The sequence below is a fragment of the Engystomops pustulosus genome, chromosome 1, assembly GCF_040894005.1.
Source record: "Engystomops pustulosus chromosome 1, aEngPut4.maternal, whole genome shotgun sequence".
Taxonomy (NCBI): Eukaryota; Metazoa; Chordata; class Amphibia; order Anura; family Leptodactylidae; genus Engystomops; species Engystomops pustulosus.
Window position 1 is genome coordinate 255,819,818 of NC_092411.1, and position 21,019 is coordinate 255,840,836.

The following is a 21,019-nucleotide window of genomic DNA, read 5'->3' on the forward strand; positions in this document are numbered from 1 at the left end:
CACAAGAATGAAAACAGGAAGGGTCTCCTGAACCTGTGATTAATGCTAACCTAGTCCTGGCCAAGTACCACCTTAAAAGTACTTTATATCCTGCCTCTACCATTTTTGATGTAACCTGTATATTTCTGAGAAAGGTAAGCAGTGGGATTCTTGGAAAAATTGAAGTGAGTGAAGTCACCCACCCTGATTCTGTAAAATACCTTATTCAGCCACCACTGAAAGTCCTTGATCTGCATACCTGGGATGAAATCCGGATTACGGCATATTGTAGCTAAGGGTCTATGTGGTGATACTAGATTATGTCTCTTCAACAGATCGTCCCACAGAGCCAGAATCTGGGAAACTACCGGAACCATTATAGTAGGTCTGGAGGAGGGCCTCAACCATAAAACTGTTTCAATCAAGATCGGGTGACAGGCTAGTGCCTCAATATGGACCCACTGGGGATAGTATGGTCTCGATTATATGGACGTCATGTCGGCCAATCTAGCCGAATTGTAGAAATGTAGTAGATTGGGCAAGCCCAATCCCCCACCCTGACCTTGGAGCAAAAAGGTGCGTCTAGGTACTCGTGGGTGTCTCCCTCTCCTGACGAATTTCATCAATTTAGTCTGGAACTGTCTAATATCACTGTAAATGAATTGTATCGGTAGGGTGCGGAATGAGTCTAGAATTTTGGGTAATAGGGTCATTTTGACCACAGAATTCAGCCAAACCATGTTGAGTGATGAGGCCAACTTTTTGAAACTAGCTCCAATGTACAAAGAATAGCTGGATAATTGGCTTTGTATAAAGAGGTGATCAAGGAGGTCAAATTGATGCCTAGATACGGAAGATTGTGAGTCGCCCACTTAAAGCCAAAGTTTCATTTAAGCAATTTTTACCATGTCAGGGGCCAAAGTTTAAGGCTACAGATTTACGTCTATTTGCTGTTAGGCCTGAGAGGCCTGCAAAATTTTCTAATATGTTAAAGGGGTCGTCCACTTTCAGCAAATAATTGATATTGTTTGTGTAATGAAAAGTTATACAATTTTCCAATACACTTTCTGTATCACAGTTTTCTAGATCTCTGCTTGCTATCCTGCTATAGAAGGCTTCTCTGTTTACTTTCACTGGATAGAAATCTGTCCATGATCATGTGATGTCACACAGGCGCACAGCTCGTTAGTATCACAGAGCTGCGTGATATAACAAGCCACACCAATGTGACCATTTCTATCCACTGGAAGTAAACATAAAAGCTTCCTATAGCATTACAGCAAGCAGAGATCCAGAAAACCACAAGGAATTGATACAGAAAGTATATTGGAAAATTGTATAACTTTTCCTTTCACAAACCATATCAATTATTTTCTGAAAGTGGACGACCCCTATAAATGAATTTGGTACGGATGTCAGGGGGGCTCAAAAGAAACAGTAATATATCATCAGCAAACATTACATTTAGGAGGTGCAATGTAGTGACAATATTGTTTCTGCAGCTTTGAACCACCTACATCAGATCCTAGAGGAGAACTACTGCAAATGTCCATGCAGGAGTATTATAGAGGGAACAACAGTGTGGGGGCCACAAAATGAGGCAGGGGGGTGTATACAATGTTGGGGCCAAAAGAACCTACCTAAGTTGGGAACACAACAAAGACTATATGTAACATTGCTGGGCTCTTTACATTATCTGGAAGCTGGGAGCTATGGCACACTACCTATAGGCACACCGACCATCCAGCAAAATGCATACGACTGAAGGGTAGATGCACATGGTCAGAATATACAGAATATTACATGTGGAAAATGGTGTGGCCACTTCCAGTAAGTAACACTTCCTTCTATCTTTTAGATTGTATGTATGTGCCTGAGCTAATGAATTTCATGGCTTACAAGTACTTACAGATTGTTATAGAGTCGTAAAGATGGTTCTCTATGATAAGGGCCCGTATACTGTCCCAGAATCCTCTACTGTATGTGCCAACATTCGGAGACACAATACACAATGATCTATTTCCGCTGGGCTACAATAACAAAACAAACTCAAGGTTTTAGTAATATTTTGATCAAATTGTATAAACCAACTGACCACTTCACGGTGACCTTGTTTTTGTGGGTCCTTATGCGGCTGGGAGCGGCATCACATGCTGTTCACAACTTCTGCAACACAGAACCAGCAAGAACCAAGACCCAGCTGCCCCCCAGTACCCATACTGGTAGACTAAGCCCCCATGGCTCTGGGCCCCGGGTCCCCACTACAGAAGCAGCAGACACCATGTAGCATCGCACCATGCGAACAGGTCTTGAATCCCCCCCCCCTTCCTTGTGGTGGAACTGACTGAGAGCAAGGAGGCGGCCGCTATATGCAGTGTACTCCTCCACTGTCTGTGTTGGCCACTAGCTGTGGATTATACAGAGTTACAATATTTGTGCTGCAGAAATTATCCACATAGAGATTGACATGATATTTCGATTTTATAATCTGTCCTGCTCAGATCTCTCCTCTCTCAATGGCAGAGGAATAATATGGAAAAGGAGTCGCAATATCCAGGCCGAGTTTACTAGGGGGGTGCGGAGGCTGCAGAGGCAGTGGGATAATAGTCGCTGCTGAACCAGAGATTAAACAGGTGCAGTATTTAACAATTTCATGTGTAAGACGTGCAAACACAGGTGTGGCGTATTTCCTCAAACACCCTATCACTTCTGACAACACCACAATTTCAAAATATAATAGATCATAAGAAAACGCAGTAACCAGTGTATGACCCCAATCCTGATCAAAATTTTTTTTTTTAAATTATGATTTATGTTAGAAAAACATTAGGAAAAAATATAGAGTAAAAAGAGAACAACCAGAGACAATTTAGTCCCTGACCTCATGATATACATTCAAAATAGGACGGATACGTTTAATATCCTAGTTACGTGTAGCACAATCTTTGTTATATTGTACAAACCAACTTCTTTGCGTAAAAAATTGCCCCGGGAACTGGCCTGTGCACTAGCAAAAGTTTTGGGCAAATATAAAACTGCTGGTAAGGGGCTCAATGACTGCAATGAGTATCTATCTTTTTTTCATCTCAGATTTGTGCTTATTCATTACGGTAGTTAAAATATCTTTAGAATGGTCAGAGTTCCATTTTTCTGAATCAGAACCCCATATCCATGCACAGAAGGGATAACAAGGGGCCTTCATTCTCACAAACAGTGCCTAATGGACCTACTGGTCCCACAGTGGCAGCTGTCACCTTCAGTGTAGTCTGGCCTGTACCGGCTACCACTAAGGGAGAGCATTGGTGCTCTATGTACTGTGATATTATATTAGTATTATGGTTGCGTTTAATGGGGCTTATTTACAAAGAATCCCACGGATCGTACTTTTGTTGGCTTTTAGGGATTTGCACCGCTGACAGCTATTTAGAAGGGGATTGTGTCGCACGCGATCGGATTATGGCGCAATTTATATTTATATGAGGGAGATGGGCCGTCGGATCATCCAACAGATTCGAAATTAGCGCGGGTATGCACTTACATACACCGGGAACAAGAAGGTGAACTCTGGCGGACCTGTGCGGGGAAGCGACACATGCAGGATATCAGGTGCAAAATCTTAGTGAACCGCGGCAGAGTGCATTCTCGTTGGATAACGCACAGCAGGGATCGCGCAGGTCCAGGTAAGTAAATGTGCCCCATTGTATAATCCAGTAATGTAGTGTTGTACCTCCTAAACAAAAAATGCATACCTCCAAAAGAAGAAAACGAACGAATCCTCATACACCAATGAAAAAAAGAGAGAATGGCTACGGCTGGACATGGGGGCTCCCAACATATTATTGTATGTTATTATAAAGACATTTATTGGTTCAGAGACTCCTTTTCTTGATAAGGTCATCATGACCATAGACATAATCTTATAGGTACAACAAATCCTATAAGTTGTTTTCCTGCAATTAAAATTACAATTTCTAACATTTATGCCAAATTCAGTATAATATTATACATGTTTCCACTTGTGTAACAACTAGGTCAGTGAGAGTATGGCCATATGTTCTGGTAACCTCATGCACGTTGGCGTATCTACCACTGTTGAAGCATAGTGGCTTCTATGGAGCCCAAGACATCAGGGGGCCGGCAGTTCACTCTAGTCAGCACACAATAGTGATCAGTAGAGGATGTACAGAATTACACACTGTGCTTGTACACCCTTACATGGCAGATGTGTAACAATGTGCATTTCTGTCATGCTTATGTGGAAGGGTCCTGATCACAATTTTGCTCAATGTATTTGACCTGGTTTTTACGGTATCACCCCCAAATAAGTGGCCAACTCCTCATCATTTCTGGCAAACTTGTTCTGTGATCGGCTAGCACAAGTTGCACAAAATTTCCATAATAGATGTCCGTATCCATCAAAAGAGGGGTTTGTTGTGGAATATTCTCTTATCTACATTCTAACTTGTCCACTATTAATGGGGCCACATGTAACTTCATTATCAGCCTTCACTCTTAGGGAATGGCCACACAGTATGGCATCTGCCAGAGGCGTAACAATCATGGTCACATGGGGTTCAACCACAACTGGGCCTGGAGAAGGAGGCACCAGCCATCACTTTAAATATCCCACTGTATTTATTCAGGGAACATAGTAGATAATATAATATATTGAAGGATCAATGTGTATCATTTGGTATACATGCGGACCAAAAGATGGTCAGTTGTGGAGAGTATGTATTATTTAGAACCACAGTGTGGGACATGGTTGTTATCCAGAAGACAATGTACTGTAAGTGACTTTAGTATTTTAGGGGAGCAGTGTGGGGCGGTGCTGCACGGAGATGAACACATCTGGTAGTGGATTTTGTCCCATGATGATCCAAATCCGATGTCACCTGTGAAAAGACCACATATATTGCATATACACACCCAATACCTCATATGCCGGGTCCCCTCCCACTGCGGGCCCCATAGTGATTGCTATGGCTGCCACTCCTGTAGTTACGTTAGGATTCTTAGATGTTCCAAGAGAGTTGGCAGGTATTATTTATAATAAGGACATATGTCATTGTTTGAGGAGTGAAGTTTATTTACAGTATTACACATCTTAATTGCTAATATTATTACTAATGCTAAACACAAAATGATTGAATGCAAAAGTATTCAACCCCATTACTACGACACACCCGATGTTTAACTCCAAGAGGTGTAACATTAATTGTTACAGGGGGTTCAACACAAGCCACCTATTAAAATAATGAATTGCATTTATCTAGGGAATCTAGAATATACTATAATATATCAAGAGGGTCACAGTGTATTATTTGGTATATGTGGTGGGGGAGCAAAGCATGGTCAGTGGTGAAATGCATATATTATTTAGGAGCACCGTGTGGGACATAGTTATGCAGGGGACACTTTATTGTAAGTAATTGTATTTTTTAGGGAAGCAGAAAATTACCAGTCTCTGTCTACTGTTCCTGAATGTCAGGAGGTCTACAACTTTTGTGGGAGACACATACATTCCTGCATAATTAGCATGTTTTATTTATAATGATGACATATGTCATTGTTTGAGGAGTTGAAGTTTATTTATTACACATCTTTATAGCTCATATTATTACAAATGCTAAACTCAAAGTGATTGTATGCAAAACTATTCAACACACACCCAAAATTATTGCTGGAGCATCCGGTCAGGATTATCACGTACTGATCACCTGTTTGTACCTCAGTTATAATAAGTAATTGTATTAGACATACAGTAGATCTACATATTTAGGCTGTTAACATAAGAAAATTAGGAACCGCTGTCATAGATCCCATTAAAAACATCAGATAAAAAAAGTGCGGCCTTACTTTGTCCAATTGAAAAATGGCCTTCAAAAGATCCGACCAGCCATACCTCCCCATGTGCGCCAATAAGATATAGGGGGTCATTTACTAAGGGCCCAATCCGCGATTGGATTCTGGCGCATAGGCGCCGGCATGCACGCAACGGAAATCGGGGGGCGAACGAAAACCCGATGGATTCGGAAAAACCGCCGCATTTAAAAAATAAAATGTGTCGTGAAAATTGCACTTACCTTCACTCAGCCCGGCTCAGTGTATTCCAGTGTGTTCCGATGCTCTTCAGCGCAGCAGCGCCACCTGCTGGACGTCGGAGGAACTACCTTAATAAATCCCGACCGGACCCGAATCCAACGCAGAGAACGCGCCGCTGGATCGCGAATGGACCGGGTAAGTAAATCTGCCCCATAGTCATTAAAGACATTGGGGCAGATTTACTTACCCGGTCCATTTGCGATCCAGCGGCGCGTTCTCTGCGCTGGATTCAGGTCACATTTTCGCAACACATTTTCGCGACACATTTTATTTTTTAAATGCGGCGGTTTTTCCGAATCCGTTGGGTTTTCGTTCGGCCACGCCCCCGATTTCCGTCGCGTGCATGCCGGCGCTGATGCGCCACAATCCAATCGCGTGTGCCAAAATCCCGGGGCAATTCAGGGGAAATTGGCGCAAATCGGAAAGATTCGGGTAACACGTCGGGAAAACGCGAATCGGGCCCTTAGTAAATGACCCCCACTGTTCCGGGTTCATTGGTTGACAAAAAAACCTGCATTTTAGGAATACCACATAAGGCTTTACATTTTGAAGATCCAGTTGTTTAACCATCATTGAGAAAAGTTCCTGCTAAGCCTCACCCCTTTTCCTACCAGTTATAAGTGTTTAAAATCATTTATTCTGCTTTTCGCTTAGTTAATTTCCTCCATTAGTGCTAAGAACTGCTTATTTTCTGCCAAATAAATTCTGCCCCATGACTGATGCCGTTGTCACAAGATAATCTTTATTATTCACTTCTTCTGTTGGCTGCGAGGCTCAGAGGTAGGTCACAGCCACATCTCAGACCCCCATAATGGATTAACCAACAGTTGTCTACATTTTATATAGTGGAATCCTTATTGTTAAAGTGGTTTTCCATGACCCTGTGTCGCTCTGGTTCTTCCGGTTTTCGACACTGCTCCCAGCCAGAAGGTCCAGGGTGTTAAAGGAATCATTTTAGGAATCTCTTTGGACCTGGGATCTACAAAGGAAGTTACACCATGGCATCCCATGGTCAGTGAATAACACGCATTGGCCTAAGTAAGGCACCAGGTGACGACTACTGGTGGCCACTGGTAATCACGTACTTACTGCAAAATATGAATGGGTTTTCAGGAACAGCATCAAACTCTTTGTTGTATAAAGGTACATACAAGTATTTAACATTGACTTCATGCCACTCGCTCAACCTGCTCAACAGACTTGTCGAGATTGGTGACATATATTTCCAGAGTGACAGATACTTACGGTAAATAACTTCCAGTTACACCTGTATGTACAAGCTGCGAACGTGTGATAGGCATCTATTTACCTGTCATAGACAGTCTCAGGGGGACCAATAAACCAAATATATAACATAATAAAAAAAAAGAAAAAAATGTAGTCAGCTCACCTGGACGTATGAAAACATGCGACAACAACGTGACAATTCGTAAGCACGGTAAAATATTTTTTAGACTTACGTGGACATCGTTTGAAACTGGATTTGTTTGTTATCAAATATATAACATGTCCTATTCTGGTTGAAGGACTGATGTACAGTATATAGAAAGAAATAACACTGAGTTGATGTTGAAGGAGCATCTTCCTAATAATAATAATAATAATAATAATCTATATATAGCGCCATCAAATTCTGTAGCGCTTTACAGATTTTGGCGAACATATGATAAAATGAAAATAAAATAAGACATTACAGAGTAATAACAGTCATATGAAACAATAGGAATGAGGTCCCTGCTCATAAGAACTTACAGTCTATGAGACCTTATAAAGTGGTGTTAAATAGCTGTCGGACTGTTTTTCGGTACCTAGTGGTGCAATGTTCTTTTACGTATAAAATATACATTTCCATAGGTCAGATTATACAGTATGTGCATAAGTCTCTATACACACAAATTGCAGCCCGATCACAACCCCCATAGAGGTCTATTACACCCAGTCATGGTGTGTTTAGCACAACGTGACAGGTCCTATCTTTGAATCTGTGGTGCGGCTGCTCGGCTCCCTATGGAGAGAGTTATTGGATAGAAAGTAAAAAAGGAACACAGCGCATCAGAGTATCAGAAGAAATATACGGTATAGATCGAAATGACGAATGGTAGGTTGACTGAGACTTAGCTGCGGGGTCCTGTTTCCCGATCTGGTAGGGTCGGGAATGGGAATGTACAATCGTAGGAGAAAAAACAGGGCCAATAGCCGCGCTTCTCAGAGTAGAAAAGGCTTTTATTTAATTGCATGCGAGGACGACGCGTTTCGGGAGCGTACCGTTCCCTTCTTCAGGTCCGTATGATTTTTACACAATGTTCTATTATACAAAAATATATATATATATATGAGATAAATCATAAAAAATGTACATCAGAAATACATGGAGTAAAATTAATACATAAAGATAATTAAGACATGGATGTGTAATCACGAAGAAAATTCATAAATAAAAGGTGCATTCATAAAATAGATAAAATAAGTAAAATAGTTCCCAACGTTTTGTTCAATGTGGAGAATATCATTCATTGTACACCATTGTACACAAATATAGGTACATAAGTAAAAGTACACAAGTATGGTATATGTGTGCATGACATATAGAGAAGTATGGTGCAGTAGTAGAAAATTTGGTAGGTAGTAGTACATAGTGATAGGATAAGAGGGACACCACCTATTATCAATTTAAAAAAGGAATAGAGTAAACAGGAAATGAAATACTAACCTATGACTTTGATCTATCCTATCCCGATGGTAAAGGATAGAGGTTCTAACCTGGGATGATGTTAATTCTAAAGTTGGGGGAAATGAACATGGTGATGTAGTGCATTTTATAAGAAATAATTGGGGAGAAAAGAGAGGTAGCTTACCCTAACGGCGTTAGTACAAATATATGACGCTGTGTTAGTTCTGTAAAGAGGATGATCGTGGTCCGTCCCTATACGGTATAAGGTGTTAGAAGGTATGATACAATGGCGTGTGGTCTATTGTAAAGGGGACTTACTTAGCCGGGGTCCGGTTAGCTGAGGAGCGTTGTGTTTGGTGTCTCCTCTGCCTGGGTAGGGAGCGCTGTATGGTGCATTCCTTATTTTGACAGCTCTTAAATGCGCGCGTGCGCGCATGCGCCCATGAGGGTAGGGGAGGGGGCGCTCATCCCCCCCTCCCCTACCCTCATGGGCGCATGCGCGCACGCGCGCATTTAAGAGCTGTCAAAATAAGGAATGCACCATACAGCGCTCCCTACCCAGGCAGAGGAGACACCAAACACAACGCTCCTCAGCTAACCGGACCCCGGCTAAGTAAGTCCCCTTTACAATAGACCACACGCCATTGTATCATACCTTCTAACACCTTATACCGTATAGGGACGGACCACGATCATCCTCTTTACAGAACTAACACAGCGTCATATATTTGTACTAACGCCGTTAGGGTAAGCTACCTCTCTTTTCTCCCCAATTATTTCTTATAAAATGCACTACATCACCATGTTCATTTCCCCCAACTTTAGAATTAACATCATCCCAGGTTAGAACCTCTATCCTTTACCATCGGGATAGGATAGATCAAAGTCATAGGTTAGTATTTCATTTCCTGTTTACTCTATTCCTTTTTTAAATTGATAATAGGTGGTGTCCCTCTTATCCTATCACTATGTACTACTACCTACCAAATTTTCTACTACTGCACCATACTTCTCTATATGTCATGCACACATATACCATACTTGTGTACTTTTACTTATGTACCTATATTTGTGTACAATGGTGTACAATGAATGATATTCTCCACATTGAACAAAACGTTGGGAACTATTTTACTTATTTTATCTATTTTATGAATGCACCTTTTATTTATGAATTTTCTTCGTGATTACACATCCATGTCTTAATTATCTTTATGTATTAATTTTACTCCATGTATTTCTGATGTACATTTTTTATGATTTATCTCATATATATATATATATTTTTGTATAATAGAACATTGTGTAAAAATCATACGGACCTGAAGAAGGGAACGGTACGCTCCCGAAACGCGTCGTCCTCGCATGCAATTAAATAAAAGCCTTTTCTACTCTGAGAAGCGCGGCTATTGGCCCTGTTTTTTCCCCTATGGAGAGAGGAGGGGTGAGGAATGCTTCCCCTCCCTTCTCCAGCCGGTCAGGTGCTTCAGCCTGGCTTATGGCCCAGTGAAACACACAATGGAGTGCATGGCACTTTAGAAAACATAAGCAGCATTATTAGTGTATGTATACGCTGGCCTCTTATAGTCACCCTAACGCATAGCTGTGTAAGCAGCTTTTCACCTGACACGAGGAAGAATTTGTCTCAATTCAGGAGAATTGCAGCTGTCTCCTCCTCGCACCGCCTAGGGGCCTGCTATCTTAATAAGTGGAACAGGTAGAAGTCACATCCACCAAAAGCATTATGAGATTTTACTATGGTTAACATATATTCATTGGATGACTCAATAATAAAAACCTCCTATCATTCTTATGTATTTATCTATATCTTTTCCTCATTTACTATATTTTCTCTCTTTTTTTTGCTCTCTTACATTCCATTATTATTATTTTTTTCAAAAAATGCAATTATTCCATCTACAGAACTATTCGAGGGCTTGTATTCTGCAGGACAAACTGTACTTTCTAGTAGCTCCATACAAACAAAAAAATTACAAAAGCAGTAAAAAAAAAGGCAATTTTTAATGAAGAAGATACCAGGCGCACTATTATTTGTCTTTACTTTGGGGATAGGATTAATCCCAGCTTAAGTTTTAGGGCTCATTAACATGGCAGTACTGGGGGGCTGTGATCTGGTTTTATGATCCAGATCAAGGCCCCCATAGACCGCACACCTAGGTAAAGGACTTGTTCTATATTTTGGCAGATATGCATCGCATCTGCTTGTCTGCCTATGGAAGGAGAAGGGGTTAAAAAGAGCTCACCCCACCACCTCCTCCTTCCGGTCCCGTGCTCGCCGGGATCCAGTCGGCCATGGTAATATAGCCTGTTGAAGTCTCGACCTTAATACATTTTGGTGGCGCTCTATCTCTGATATGCACCGTACCTACATACTTGATGAAAAATAGTAAAAAAAGGGAAAGGGTATACATACAGTGGGATCACACATCCAAGCCAAGAAGAAGAGCGTTCATAGTACGAAACAAATCGTCCCTGAGGTGTGATCCCACTGTATACCCTCTCCCCTGTGTTGTGTCGCATGTTTTTTAAAAGGATGAAACAAAAAGAAAATCACACAGTAAAAAAGGCATTTTCTCCATTTACGTAGAATCTTTGTGGACTGTGCGGTGGACTGTGCGGTGGACTGTGCGGTGGACTGTGCGGTTGACTGTGCAGTCCAAATGACAGATCACTTATAGTTTAGGCCAGTACAATGACAGAGATACCAAATTTATATAGTTTTGATATGTTTTAAAGGAAACCTAGGAGCAGGATTCTACCTATTGAGGTACATCCGATGGAAGGTTTCTACTAAAATGCTTAGCCCTAAATTATCTTTCACTAATTCTATAACACTTTCTAACCTGGTCTACACTTTATATAACTAATATCCTAATATTTGGCAGAGGCTACTAGGGCGTGGAATAGCATCTACGGGCTGTGGGAGCAAAGGCTACTCCACGCCCCAGAAGTCTCTGCCATATCTCCTACCTGCACATCCTTGACCCTCTCCTTCTCATTGGTGGCCTATTTAAGCTCTGCACATGCGCAGCAGCTCCTTGCTCAGAGCTGCTGGCAGGGCGCACACATATCGCGGTGATAAGGAGCTCGCTAACAAACAGCAGGGGTGCTCAGGCAGGAGGGATGTCAGAGGTTACTGTCCCTGTATTAATGTGTGCACAGACAATGGTCACTTTTTTTGAGTATTGAGTTATCAGTCTCTTGGTGCCTCTCCTTGGAGTCCTGTAAGCATTTACTCCTGTTCCACCTTAGACATTCTGTGACACCGGTTAAGGCTTTGTCCCATTAAGTTTAGGCTAACCTTTGGCAGCCCTCGCTGACTGATGATATACCTTTACATGCATTGGTGACATGTTTACGGCTCCTGTTTATGGTCTCTGCTGTGGTATTTTTATGGGCTCTTCACTGACATTGATGAAATATACAGAAGTGATTTTTATGATTCCACAATGTGCTGTTTATGAGGCAGATCTAGTTTTGCGCATGTGTTTTACTATCTGTACAAAGTCTCATCTGGGTGATTTTGTTCTAGTTCTGCTCTTCGATTGATTGAATCGCTGGTCATCTGATAGCATTTCATTTGTCTCGAGTCGACTCTTTGGTTTAAGATGGAGATACATTACAAAGTACTGAAAGGAAAAGAAATCTATAGAGACAGTGACTGTAGCAGCCCTGGTTAGATGCTGTGTTCTCTGTTCTCCTGCCATGAGGCCCTGTTACAGTATAGATCATGTATGAGGGGCCCAGTATCTACCCAAAGCTTTTTAACCCTTTACCATTTGACATCTTGGACCATAAGCATTTTTATTAGTTTATAATCGTCACTTTTCAAAAGACATAGGGGCAGATTTACTTACCCGGTCCATTCGGGATCCAGCGGCGCGTTCTCTGCGGTGGATTCGGGTCTTCCGGTGATTCACTAAGGCAGTTCCTCCGTAGCCCACCACGTGTCCCTGCTGCGCTGAAGTCCGCTAAGCTCCGCCGGAGTTCACGATCCTATTCCTGGTAAAGGTAAGTGCGTGTACAGCAACACTTTTTTTTTTTTAAATGCGGTGTTTTTTCCGAATCCGCCGGGTTTTCGTTCAGCCACGCCCCACGATTTCCGTCGTGTACACGCCGGCACCGATGCGCCACAATCCGTTCCCGTGCGCCAAAAACCCGGGGCAATTCAGGAAAAATTGGTGCAAATATTCAGGTAACGCATTGGGAAAACACGAATCTGGCCTGACGATTTCTAATTTGCGCTGAATTTTCCCAGGATTTCGGCGCATGTGATCGGATTTTGGGGCATCGGCGCCGCCTTTCACGCGACAGAAATCGAGGGGCGGGATTGGCCATCGGACAACCCAACGGATTCAGACATACTGCGGAATTTAAAAAAGAATTTGTGTCGCAAGATCAGCACTCACATGCACCAGGAAGAAGCAGGTGAACTCTGGCGGACCTCAGCGCAGCAGCGACACCTGGTGGATATCGGCCGCACGGACCTTAGTGAATCCCGGCAGTACACGAATCCTCGTCAGATAACACGCCGCTGGATCGCGACTGGACGGGGTAAGTAAATGTGCCCCATAACTTCTTTATGCTAATGCAGGCATGTGACTACTTGTTTTTTGCAGCATGAGTTATATTTTTCAATGGCAATATGTTTTCTATCAAAAAACAAGTTTTAAGGGGGCCGTATTACCTGTGTTGTAGGATACGACTGTGGTGTTTCTGACACTGTAATAGATTATTGTGGCACAGATGTAATTTATTTAGCAAACGGCAGTACTATATGTGTGGCAAAAAAATGTTTATTATTATTATTTTTGGAACACAGCAATAAAAAATGAGGCAGAAGGACCAGATAGTAAGTAGTTATGTCAGAATTTTAACATGAAGAAGTTTAAGGGACATCTACCACCAAGATGAACGTTTGTAAACCAAGCACACTGATATACTTGTTTGTGCCACCTCTGGCAGGATCTGCTCTACTTTAAGCTTCCTATGCCCTTGTCTTTAAGAAAAAAAAAATAATTATGCAAATGAGCCGGAAGGGCTCCTGGCTCCATTAACACCTACCGTATATACTCGTGTATAAGCCGAGTTTTTCAGCACAAAAAATGTGCTGAAAAACCTCACCTCGGCTTATACACGAGTCAAGTAAAAATAAAAAAACTTAGTACTCACCCTCCGGTGTCCGGATCGATGGCGCGGGTCCCGATCTTCAGCGCGCGGGTCCCGATCTTCAGCGCGCGGTACCAGGTGGCGGTGGCTCCTCTTCTTTCTTCTATGGCCGGCAGATCGCATCCATGCGATCTGCTGGCGGGCGCACAATAAGATGCAGCGGTGTCGCGGCTGATGGTAGTAAAATGAGGGGTCTCGGCTTATACTCGGGTCGGCTTATACTCGAGTATATACGGTATTTATTTTCTTGTTAAAACTTTTTCATCACTCACCATACAGTATAAATAAAATGCTAAAATTATCATGTGGATCAGTACAGTTATATCAAATATGTATACGCTTTTTTTTTACTTTGCAAGAAAAAAGAAAAAAATAGAAAAAAAGCACATTTGCTGTTGTGCCATATTTTGAGAGTGACAAAGTCAGTATTTTTCCATCAGATGTATTGGGGCTTAATTTTTTGGGATAAGTTGAAGTTTTGATTGGTATTATTTTAGAGTACACTGATTTCTTTTTTATTATTGTTTTTGGAAGCAGGATGCACAAAAAAATTTATTGAAATTATAATACAGAATAATTTTCTATACAAGCAGTCTCTGAGTGTTTGTACTTAAGTTGAATTTGTATGTAAATTGGTTCTGGTATATTTTATAATTATAACCTCAGAATTGGGACCTGTGACAATTGGAGTTTCAAAATTTTTTGCTGTAATGGGACCAAGGGTTATCAATAAAACTTCATCACAGACACTTTACAGCTGACCATTGCAGCCTGGGACAGAATGACATTGAAGCAGACACTGCATGTAAATGCGCCACCTAGTGGCTACTTATTGGAATGATGAAACTGTCAAGAAAAGTTTGAAAAAATATAGTATAGTAGGGCTTTTGCGCCACACTTTATTCTTCAGTTTTATTAGCCACTGGAGGAGAAAAACTATGAAAAATATGCTGTAATTCTGTGGTAAAGACTGGTACCACAGCTCACAGAACCCCAGCCATAATGAATTCTCCATCAATACACCAGAACCAGAACTATAGCCATTAAAGAGCCTAAGATAGGGACACTTGAAATGATGCGGCCTCTAAAAGTGAAAAGTGAATAATTTCTCAGCTCATTTACATATATGCGTTTAGAGGTGTTTTTTTTTCTAAGCACATGCATAATTTTTAACATAAAAGAGTGAATTCTAGAAAGGACATTTTAGTTTAGTGGTGTAAAACCTGGGTACCGAGTCCCCTTAGACTTTAATTCATCATTTTATTATTTTGAATGATAACAAGCCATACAAAACTAATATAGGTGTAGATGTGTAGCAGTATGACCAGGGTCGGCTCCAGGTGTCAGTAGGCCCCTGGGCGACAGAGCCTCAGTGGGCTCCTTTGCAGTAAACTAAAAATTCAGAAATGAAAACAGTCTCCTGTTCCCTAGTTTATCATAACAAATAGCCTCCTCATGGTTATTTTATATAAAGCCCCCCTCATCCCCTATGGAATCATAAGATACAGCCCCTCACCTCGTGGATTCTTCATGTGGGTCCCCCCCCCCCCCAGCAGCTCTTGGCCCCGGCACTTGCCCAGGTATACCCAGTGCTAGCACCTGCCCTGTGTATGACTGTCTATATAGGACGTGTACAATCCCTTGACTTATACCATATTGCCCTGTGGTGGTGTGTGCCAATGTGTCAGCATAAAAGCTCTGCGAATCCCCCGTCCATTGAAATTACTTTGAATGGCAAATATTTGCAAATATCTCATTACTGATAATGAAATTAACTTCTGATACTTCTGAGAGCTGAATACGTTTTTGCGTTTGGTCTTATGAAAAGAGCAAAATGGCGAAGAATACGATAATTACTTTTTTTCACTAGGGGGCGCTGTTTACTCAGTGACAACATGGAAGCAGAAATCACCACGTTGCAAAGTAAGGATTTTGGTGACTGGTGTTGCTTACGGTTAATATGACTACTTATAAAACGTTTAGTAGCTCTCTTAACAACGCGCTGGTGTGTTTGGCAATTATCACCATATATACTCCTAGATGGATAAAGGCGATCAACCGGTGGAGAGTCTTGACAAGAAGAGTGCAAAACTGACTTATTTTACTAACTACAGTAGTCAGCTAAAGATTATATCAACTAAGGACTGGACTGGACTTTATTTTCTACTATTGCTACTACTACTACTACTACTACTACTACTACTACTACTACTACTATTACTACTACTATTACTACTACTACTACTACTACTACTACTACTACTACTATTATTGCTGCTATTATGCAATGCACATTGAACCACTTATATTTCTTATATTTTTGCACGAAAGAAGACATTTTCGCCTTGCAGGTATGTTCCTAGCTCGCTTTGATTTCTCTGCATTGCTTTTTCCCACAGGATACTCAATCTGCTCATAAATATTCAATACATAGAACCTTTGTATGGAAAATATGTAACAAATGAGTTAAAATGTAACTGCAGGAATAAACATTCTGTATATCATCACAAACTGCATCTTTTTCTGAATACATAAGGATTATAGAATTACTCCCTGCAGGAAACATGTTACATAGTATATCAGATACATTAATCAATATTTATATACAGCTGATATAACTGATGAACAAAACATATTTGAATTGATAAGCAAATTATGTGGATTCATGCAACATAAATACTTTTCTTTGATTGCCATATTAAGTACATGGAAGCTGCATTAATAACTCAACAAGTGCCAATTTTATGTATATTTATACATTTTATTTTGTTTTTATATATTATAATTTGAGTACAATACAAAACACTTGGAATATACAGACCTGCACATATTTGGTTTTCTGTGTATTGTTTATTAATAAGATACTCTTGTAATAGATGAGTTATGGAAATTGAAGAGGCACCTATCCAATAATAACTTCAATTTTCCACTTTCACATCAAGTTGGGGGAAACAAAGTAGTATGTGAGGGTTTTTTAATCACTATATATATATATATATATATATATATATATATATATATATATAATCACAGTACTTCATGGGAGCAGATAGTTGAATGATGTGTTTCTTGCATTATTCAACAACTAAATGACGTAGAGGTGGATACATTGTGGTTACAATAGTGTAAATTCACTACCTTATTATTATTTTATTACAGGATCACATGTAATTCAGTGTGACCGAGGATTTTACGGTGCATTTACATTATTTATTACTTTACTTATTATTTCTGGGAACAAATTACAGGCGGTCCCCTACTTAAGGAAACCCGACTTACAGACAACCCATAGTTACAGACAGACCCCTCTGACCTCTGGTGAAGCTCTCTGGATACATTACTATAGTCCCAGATTGCAATAATCATCTGTAAGGTGTCTGTAATGAAGCTTTATTGATAATCCTTGGTCCCATTACAGCAAAAAATGTTTAAACTCCAATTTTCACTGGGGCCAAAAAATTTTTTGTCTGGAACTGCAATTTTAAAATATACAGTTTCGACTTACATACAAATTCAACTTAAGAACAAACCTCCACCCTATCTTGTACGTAAACCGGGGACTGCCTGTATATGAAAAAAAATACACATATTTATTATATGGGTACAGTAGAAATTTTATGTATCCAGCACTATAGAATATGTCAGTGCAATAATAATAATGGGATATACCATGATATTTTTTTTTCAAAATATTTGATTTGATTTTCCAATAATATTATTACAACACAATTTAGATACATTCCAAGCTCAATGTAGGTACATTATCATAGTATAACATTATCACTTTATTTTTTACTTTTCTTGGAGTTCAAGGGCTAAATATAATCAGAGGTCAGAGGCAACAGCGCTTCATATAGAGAATTATAACCATCTTCTCCATCTTGCTCTGAATTACGGAGTGCAACAAGGGGGAGGCCTAATGTTTTTGGACAGTGTCGCCTACTTGGCACTGTGTCCCATATTAGCTGCCAATATGCAGTGCTTTGTCTCATTATGTTAGGGCAACCATTAGTTTAAGCCAGTTAGTCTTGACACTAGTTATGTGCTACCTATATTAACCAAAGAAAAAGAAACTTATTTTCTTGTGGTCCCCAGGATCTGATAACTCTAACAGGCAACAAACATAGACAAAAACAAAATCAAAGATTTCCCAGTGCATGAGCTTAAAGTATGTCTCCCTCCATTTTTCGTTGGTAATCACCTGTCTAACTATCTCCCACCCTTTCAAGATTAAAGCTTGTGTGTTTGGAACTCCTAAAGGTTTCTCCCATCGTTTGAATAACGTTCTTGGCACTTCCCCAATGATGCTTTTGGAGAGAGCTATATAGTTTTGTGATATTGATTTTCATATATTGTTATTCTCCATACAAATGGTTTCAACTTCCCCCGAATACTATCAGGAAAGACAGGTTAATTAGCAGTAGTTAAGTAACCTTTGATCATCATTGGACCGCCTATACAAACCTTAGCAGACCTGATCCTTATATTTTTATTTTCTCTCCAGGTTGTAGGATAGGATCCATGCACCACAATGTCCAGGGAAGAGCAGAGTCATATACTGAGTCAGTCACATCTGAAGGTTTAAGTCTTTGCGGGTACAGTATATAATTGACATCCCCCCAAATATTAACTGTAGTTCAGATCCCATTTGTGTGTGCATACTGAGGACGAACAGAAAAAAAACGATATTTACTTACCGAAATGTTCATTTCCTGGAGACCTCAGGCAGCATAACTTTCCATCTGTATGATAATTTTTACTGCTACAGATAATACAATGATTGTGTGGTCTGCGGGGCCTTATATAGGTGGACCAATGATGATCAAAGGTTGTGCTTAACTACTGCTAATTAACCTCTATCCTAATAGTATCCTAGGATAATTGAGACCCCCACCGATCAGCAAGTTAGGCCCTATCCTGTGGATTCGTGGGCAAAACCCCTTCAAGATCTCTGTTAATAGACATTGAATACTAGACATGAGATGTTCATACAGGGTAATGTTTGCAGCCCATTTTGGGCTGTTGGAGAAGGAAGGAGCTGAGTGGCTGAGTCGCAATACAGGCAGGAATAGGGTGTGGAGCGGTGAACTGTGCATGTCCGGTGTACCCCCTATGGGACCTCATTTTTCTGATATGTGGAGGTCTCATCACTGAGACCTCGATTGATCCACAAGTTAGATCCTATCTTGTGCAATACCATAGGAAAAAACAAGGAGTCACTCAATTCTCCAATAAAATCACAGTTTTTATTTCATTAATATGTTAAAAATGATTACAATGGATATTAAATGGAAGATATCCAACAATATTGGTCTGAATTAGCTGCCCACCTCACTAACACAAAGGGTATATTCACCTATCACAGTTAATGCTTTTTTTTCAATCAATTTAAAAAGTGCATAATTTCATAGAATCCACCTACTATATATGGTAGTTAGCCTTGGTGAAAATTCAAGTAAAAGAACAGTGTCTTACCCATAATGTGGTGTAGGTAGGGGCAGCTCACAGACACCCCAACGCGCGTTTCGCCCGCGCTTCCTCAGGGGGTACCTTGTGGATGGGGCCTAATTTGTTTTGTGGGGAAAACCCCTTTAACAATTACTTAACAATTAAATATAATAAAATATTTAATTGTGTGCTTTCCTGGCCCTAAACACGTTTGCATCTTTGAAGAAGGTATGTAAAGGGCTTTATGAGTAAGACAATGGGGATTATTTCTCTCAGAGGAATGGAGTATGTAGTTAGGATGTGTGTCCCTGTATATGTAATACAAGTAAGAGTAATTGCTTTAATTATTTAACCCAGGGTTACTAGGATATAAAATGAGATTTGCAGCTCGCGCACATTGTGATTGTATCCTATTACAGTCACATCGTTCTTTCGCACGGCTTGCATTACAGAAGCCACTAAATAGTCTGAAGTCTTGGGTCTTACAGCAAAACACCGGAAAGAAGAAGTTGATAACTACATAGGTCATATCCAACAATGTTTCCAAATTGGGTCATAAGTATTTTGAGCCGCGTCATATAAAAAGCAAATTGTTTCCCAGTTCCTCTCTCATTCACTTGGCTTGTAATAGAACAGGAGCAAATTACCATGTATACAAAAAATGTTCTGAAAAACCCCAACTCAGCTTATACACCAGTATATAAAAAAATAAACTTACATACTCATCTTCCAGTGCTCCCCGATACTCCTCGCAGCTACTCTTCATTTTTCTCTTTGCATGTAACAGCGGGCAGAGACGTGTCTATGCTCTCTACCGGCCAGCTCACACCATGATGATGTCATAGTGTGCGGCGGCAAGCAGAGTGCATGGTCATGTGTCTGCCTGCTTTACACGCAAAGAGAAGAAAGAAGAGGAGCTGCAGGGATCATCGGGCAGCGATGGAAGGTGAGGATGTTTATTTTTTTATACGCCAGGGGACATTTCATTAGAGGGGAGGGGGGGCCGAAAGCTGCCTAGGACATTATATCAGTGTGGGGGCTAGTACATTTCATCAGTAGCGGGGGGAAGGGGGGGCTGGCTGCAAGGGGTATTTCATTACTGGGGGAGGTTGTGACCAATGCATTTTCCCCATACACTTATACTTAAGTCAATATGATTTCCCAGTTGTATGTGACAAAATTAGGGACCTCGGTTTATACCCAGGTTTGTTTGGAATATTTCTATGTCAGGATAATAATAATATATCTATGGTTTAGCAGGGCTTCTGGGCAATGGGTATCTCCAGGATAGGACAAACATGGCTTCTTACTTTCTTTCAAACATGATACAATAGCTTCACAATTCCAAATAACCTTGATGGAGAATAGATGCAGTACCAGCAACAACCAAATGGACATGTGTGGCACTGTTTTTTAAATAAATGAACTACGTATGTGTTTTTAATCCTGGAAAAGCTTCTTGATACTGTTCATGATTCCGAATAATCTAGATGAGTGATAGGTCAGCATGATCGCAACACTTGAGGGGTCAGTTTTCCCATATAAACACTACAGTAATAATTTAATTGTGTTTCTCTAAAATCCAGTGAACATTAGAAATAATGGAGGATAAGTATATTTTGAACA